The sequence below is a fragment of the Crotalus tigris genome, unplaced genomic scaffold (genome assembly GCF_016545835.1).
Source record: "Crotalus tigris isolate CLP2741 ecotype Arizona unplaced genomic scaffold, ASM1654583v1 scf7180000017781.746583, whole genome shotgun sequence".
Taxonomy (NCBI): domain Eukaryota; kingdom Metazoa; phylum Chordata; class Lepidosauria; order Squamata; family Viperidae; genus Crotalus; species Crotalus tigris.
Genome location: NW_024096631.1, coordinates 384,686 through 390,685, shown reverse-complemented (window position 1 = coordinate 390,685; position 6,000 = coordinate 384,686). Strand labels below are relative to the sequence as shown.

The 6,000-nt window shown below is 37.2% G+C and overlaps 1 long non-coding RNA gene across 5 annotated transcripts in view; it reads right to left on the bottom strand.

Annotated features, from left to right (window-relative positions):
* Positions 1-283: 283 nt before the first annotated feature.
* The window catches only part of LOC120307444, a 29,196-nt gene continuing 23,479 nt past the window's right edge, over positions 284-6,000 (bottom strand). For 4 of the 5 annotated variants that reach the window (XR_005556541.1, XR_005556542.1, XR_005556545.1 and 1 more), the window contains one exon: positions 284-3,584. This is a non-coding gene — a long non-coding RNA (uncharacterized LOC120307444). The remainder of the gene's footprint in view (positions 3,585-6,000) is intronic. The other variant, XR_005556543.1, reaches the window with a different exon arrangement.

Genomic DNA, 6,000 nt, shown 5'->3' with positions numbered 1-6,000 from the left:
GTATTCTTGATTTCCTAAACCAATGGTCTCCAGTCTGCATCAGAGGACCTCACTGTAGCTACAGGCACCTCCTTTGCTGCCCATTAGATCACCTTCCCCAATAGCAACAGAATTAAAATGGAAGTTGATATGCTGCACACAAAGCAGCATTTTCCAGACTCATCTTTATTTCCAAGAATATTGAATGATTACACATAGGGCCATAAGTATTTCTGGAAAATAAATGTGCTCATCTACCAAAAAAAATAAAGGCAAAAAGATGATACCGTGTCACTACAAAAGATGGCGAGGAACAAACTCATCTGTTTATTTTCTCATTTAAAAGTGTTATTAGTTTATAGTATACGATACAATGAAAATATAAAAATAAATAGTGGAAAAGATGGGGAAGGGAAAAGGGAATAGAGAAGTGAGATAAGGAAGAAAAAAGAAAGAAAGAAAGAAAGAAAGAAAGAAAGAAAGAAAGAAAGAAAGAAAGAAAGGCATTGATTTCCGACTTCCTTTGCTGCAGCAAAGTAGAATATCAACTTCAAACCTTAACTTTTTACTTTTACAAAATAATATAAACTAGCCATTTCGATTACATCAAGTTTATCTAATTGGTAAAACCCAAAATCAAAATTTCATTTTTTTCAACCTCAAGCACAAAGTCTAGAAACGGTTTCCACATGGCAGTAAAAGTGTTTGTATTCTTTTCTTTAATCAGTACAGTCAGTTTAGCCATCTCTGCTAGCTCCATCAGCTTTTGTAACCATTCCTCTATCGTGGGAGTCAATGTAGTCTTCCATTTCTGAACATAGAGTAATCTTGCTGCTGTTAACATATATAACATCAAAGTTCCATATTTTTTTCCAGGTCTTTGTCCATTAGCCCCAAGAGAAATGTCTCTGGTTTTCTTTCTATATTCACTTTAAGAATTTTTATTTGAATCCTACTCCAATAACCTGTTTACTTCTAGAAAAAAAAAAGATGAGTCTCTTTTTTCTGCTGGCCATTTTCTCCCAAACTAGGCAGAGACTCCTGAGTTACAAAATGGGTCCTAAAATTTTGAACATTGGAGATTCAAATTGCAGACTTCCCTGGCTCCTATTTTTTCAAAGGCGGTGACCAGTTGGCCAACATTTTCATTCAAATAGAATGGCAAAACAAAGTTAATATTCTCTCTAAAAATATAGTTTGAAGACTGAAAAGGCATGACATAATCCAATTTTTGAATCCATCCAGGAGTTCTCAGGAGACTAGAGTTTTCATGAGATTACAGAGGACTCCTTACTCAATCACTGTAAAGCAATTCTGCAGCTTCTCATCTCTTATTGTAAGCTGAAACTGACAGATGTTAAGCTAAAGGAAAAATTTCTTAATCTATAGTGTTATATTTTGCTCTGCTAACTTTTGGAGAATAAACAGACCTCAGGATTTTGCCCTTAATTTAATCTTCCTTTGCTCAGAAATCAACAACTCTATCCAGCAAGTTGCACAGACAGTCAAATCAAGTTATTCAACTGTTATGAATAAACATGTTTGGTGTCAAAATAATCAAAATTTATAAAGAATTAAAAAAAATCAATGACCTTTCCAACTGGCTAAAGCATCTACATATTATGACCGCTCTGTATTTTTTTGACTATACATGCATACATAGACCTGCCCACCATGAAAGAAATCAAAACACATAAAATTGTAACTCAGGTCTATAGTGGATAGCTCATGTGTGTGTTGGAACATCACAATGAATTAAGAGCATCATTCTTCAAAGGTGTTTATCTGTATTAAATTTGTGTCCTGCCATTCTACCACATGGTGTCCAGAGTAGCTAGCAGTACAATATAATGAAATAAAGAAGCAATAAGCACAAACTAAACAACATTAACAAGCAGGAAAGTTATCAGTAAACCTACCAATAAAAGACAAATACCAGTTACAAGTAATTATAATAAACCTAACAAATTGACAAATCACAGGTATTACAAAAATGTTTATAATTTATTTTTCCAGGCATCACCGTATGAAACAGTAATTCAGAGACTTTGGAGAAGAGGCATCTGTAGCAGGAAGTAAAAAAAGATCACAATGGTTGGCTAAGACTATGCAACTGAAACGCAGCATGTGCAACACATATGAAAAAATGTTGCAGTGATATAGTCGTAGCTGCCATCCTGACTTTTTTTAAATTCACCCCCCTTGCTCCCCTCCCCAAGTGGTCCTTTTTAAATGTAACCTTCAATCTTCCATCTGCCTTCAAGTGTTCTTCCAGACCTGTTCTCTTGAACCAGTTTCTCAAGGGCACTATCAATCTTGAGAAGCTGGGAGGAATCCAATTCCATTATGTGCTCAATTATTCTCTGCAGAGAATTGTTTTGCAAAATAAAGGAAACTCCTCTCGGCATGTGCTCAAAAGAAACCAGCTCTAGAAATTAATTTTCTTTAAAATCAAACCAGCACCTGTGAGACAAAGCATTTTATCCAAATAGAATTGTCTCTTCTTCGCCTTTTTTATAAAGCAATTTTTAAATCTTCTCAAAAACAAATCAAAGCTGATAATTCCAACTGGCCATTTTTTATTGTTGTAATTAGGACATTGTAGTAGTTTTGTCATTGGAACTATCATTGTAGATGGTTCTATGAACTGCATTGAGGACACTTGCACAGCTATTCGGGAATGGCTGTTGGTATTTCCATCATATTGGGTGTTGTTTGCAGAGCACACACTTCCACAGCCCTAGACAATTTATGCATAGTGGTCTAATGGCTGAGAAGCTTCTATTTATGCCTGTTTTTCTCCCCAGCTGAAGAATAATAGGTACTTGATTAAAATAGGCTGAACTTGCACCAACAAGCTCAAGTATTCGGTTTCCTGTCAGGCATTCAGAATGACAGGTTGCGCTCGAACTGGGGTGTCTAATTAAAACACACGGAGTAAAGTAGTTTTGCAACAGAAACATGAACAGATTGGTGCCTGGATGTTGGGACGCAGCCATGGCTCATCTGAGGAGGCAGTTGTCTCTCCTCTTCAGGCTGCTTTTTAAAACCTTCATTTACAGACTAAAACAATTTCTTCCAATTTCTACATCTTCTTTCATGCTGCACATTTCAAAATACATAGCCATTCCAAAGGGCTGTTCCAAAGTGACCACTCCAATATTACCAAGTGTGTGTTCCTCTGTCAGGTGTCATTATCAGCTGGATTTTTTTATACTCAGAGTATTAGACTTTTGTTAGAAATGAAATGACAGAAATGAGGATGGTTTGCTCAGCATGGAATTCAGAATTCCCCCCCCCCTCATGATAAACCATGATCCTTTAACTCCCTAGGTTCACAAAGAATATTGTTGTTGCATATTTAAAAAATGGTTTAAATATATTTATTTACTGTGTCCACATGATACTCTGAACTGTAAACCCTGATGAACAAACCCCACTGGCTGGGTTCACAAAATGCAATAAGGAAAAAGCCCACCAGTATCACCTGCATCTCCCTTTCCCCAACTGGTTGCCCTCCAAACTGGACATCTTGAAGCATGTAGTTTGATTGAAGACCAATAAGCATGCTGGCTGAGGAGTATGGGAGTTATGATCCAATATACCTGGAGAGCAAACAGTTGGAGAAAGCTGGTCAAAAGTAAGTAACAATAATTTCCCAGCGTTTTAGACATAAAATTTTTCCTAACTGTACTCAGATATGCAAAGGATTGACTCTTTTTGCATGCAACTCCATGTAGTTATACTACACTGATTGAGTTACTGGACTGAGGAACTAAATCTCCTTTGGCATTTCCCACGCATAACTGCAAAGTGCAATGCGTATGTCCAGTATTACTATTAACTCTAAGCTTTGAAATATGCACTGTGTTTAATCTTCAAAAAATTGCTTTCCACAGTCAGGTTTCCGTAGAATAAGCCATTTCAGGATTCTGCAGAATGAGAGGCAATAGTTTCAGCATGACTAAAAAGCATTTTCTTAGACATATGGAAGATAATTTTAAAAACCCCACTGTTTCAAGTGGTCTTTCAAAAGCATCATAAAATATGCAGAAATGTTACCCCAGTCTTTTGCCATGTATACTTTTTATATAGCCCCTTTGTTGATATAAGGCAAACAGAGCCTCCACCCATGTGCTGATATGTACTCTTCCCCAAGTATATTCTTGTCTGCTCCTGCTGGGAATTGCAAACAGTCAACCAGCCACACCTCCCCCCAGCAAAGCAGTCCATTACCTCTTCTATACTGTACCACATGTTCCAATTTTCCTTTCTGGAACTTAATATTCTGGCACTATCAAATGATCTCAGTCTTATATGAGTTTAAAGCTCTGGAATCTAAAAGCATCCTGCACTACACCTAATCTAAGATTTAATTTATGAAGATCTGGCAAGCTGAATGGCATTTGAAGGACATGTAATCTTGCCATGACAACAGGCTTTAAAAAGTGCTCCTAGCATTCTGCCCAAAGGCAAAATAGAGGCATCTTCAAAGAGAATCCTTGGCAAATGGAAATAATTGGAGTATACAGATTAATTGTTAGCACATTTGCCATGGCTCATGGGAGGGGAGAAAGGAAGAGAGCTTGTCAAATCAGTTCATGTCAGGTCAGCTTTTAATAAAGTCATCTATGACTTATTTGTGGATTGACTTTGCACAGAGGAGGTATGGTATGGGAGGGCTATTACTGTACCTGCCTCTTCAAGTGCTTCAACTTCACTACCCGAGGTGGTAATAATAATAATAATAATAATAATAATAATAATACCGGCTCGGATGTCGCCCGGGTTAACAAGGTCCGCGCTAGATATTGGAGTTCCTGGATATCTGGTGAAAAATGGGTTACAGGACTCAGGACTGTTGGCTGAGCAACCAGGGCCAGCAGCTGCAGAACTACTGGAAGAAAAGGTGTTTACCCGTCGCAGATACACAGTGATGGAAAACAAAGAAATAATGATCTGTTACTACAGATCAAGTCCAACAAGACGAGGATATCTAAAACGAATGCACCAATTCTGGAAAGAACAGCATCCAGAATCAGAAATAACAGAACAGAGACTAGCAGATCAACGCCGATTTATAACACGAAATAAAGTATTCACAGAAACAGAATTGGACGAACTGCAAAGGTTTACCCAGGCAAAGAAATCAAAGCCTTACAAGAAGTAATTCAGAATGTAGAGGCAAACCAGGGGGAGTTGGCAGTGAAAGAATCCAGTAGAGATATACAACTGTTCTCATTTGGAAACCAGGCACCTCTTTCTCAGGAAGAACAAAACCCTCTAACTAAAGAAATAAAAGAATTGAAACAAAGAATAACTGAGCATCTAGAACATCACAAAAACAGCAGAATAAGGCTGCCTGCATTGAAGCTTGTTTCAAAGAAACAGCTAGCACAAGCATTAAAAGATGCAAATATAAGCACCAATTCACTGCAAGAAACAAACCAACTAATGTACAGCGTAGCTGCAGTTATAACTGAATACTTGGGATGCAAAATCAACAAAGAAGAAAAACAAACAAACAGTGCACCAGAAAAATGGAAGGTTAGACTAGAAAATAAGATCAGCAAGTTAAGATCACATGCAAGCAAGCTAGAACAGATGAAAGAAAAGAAGCTGAAGAACAAGAAGACCAAAGAATACCTAATCAAGAAATACCACTTAGAAACAAGGAAGATCAAGGAAGCACTGGAAATAATAAAGCAACAAATAACAGCTATAGTCAGGAAAATCAGTAGATATGAAGCTCGAATTGCAAACTATAGACAGAACCTCCAATTTCAATCCAATCAGAAACGTTTCTACCAATCCATCAATGGAGAAACTGCAAGGAATCAGTCAGTACCTGACAAGAAGAAACAGTGCAGTTCTGGAAGCAGATATGGGATAACCCAAAGAAATACAACAAGGATGCGGCTTGCTTAAAAGAGGTGGATGCAAATAAAACAGAAGTTGAAATGAAAGAACTAGTAATAACAACAAAAATGGTAGAAAAAAGAGCAAAGAAAATCAAAAATT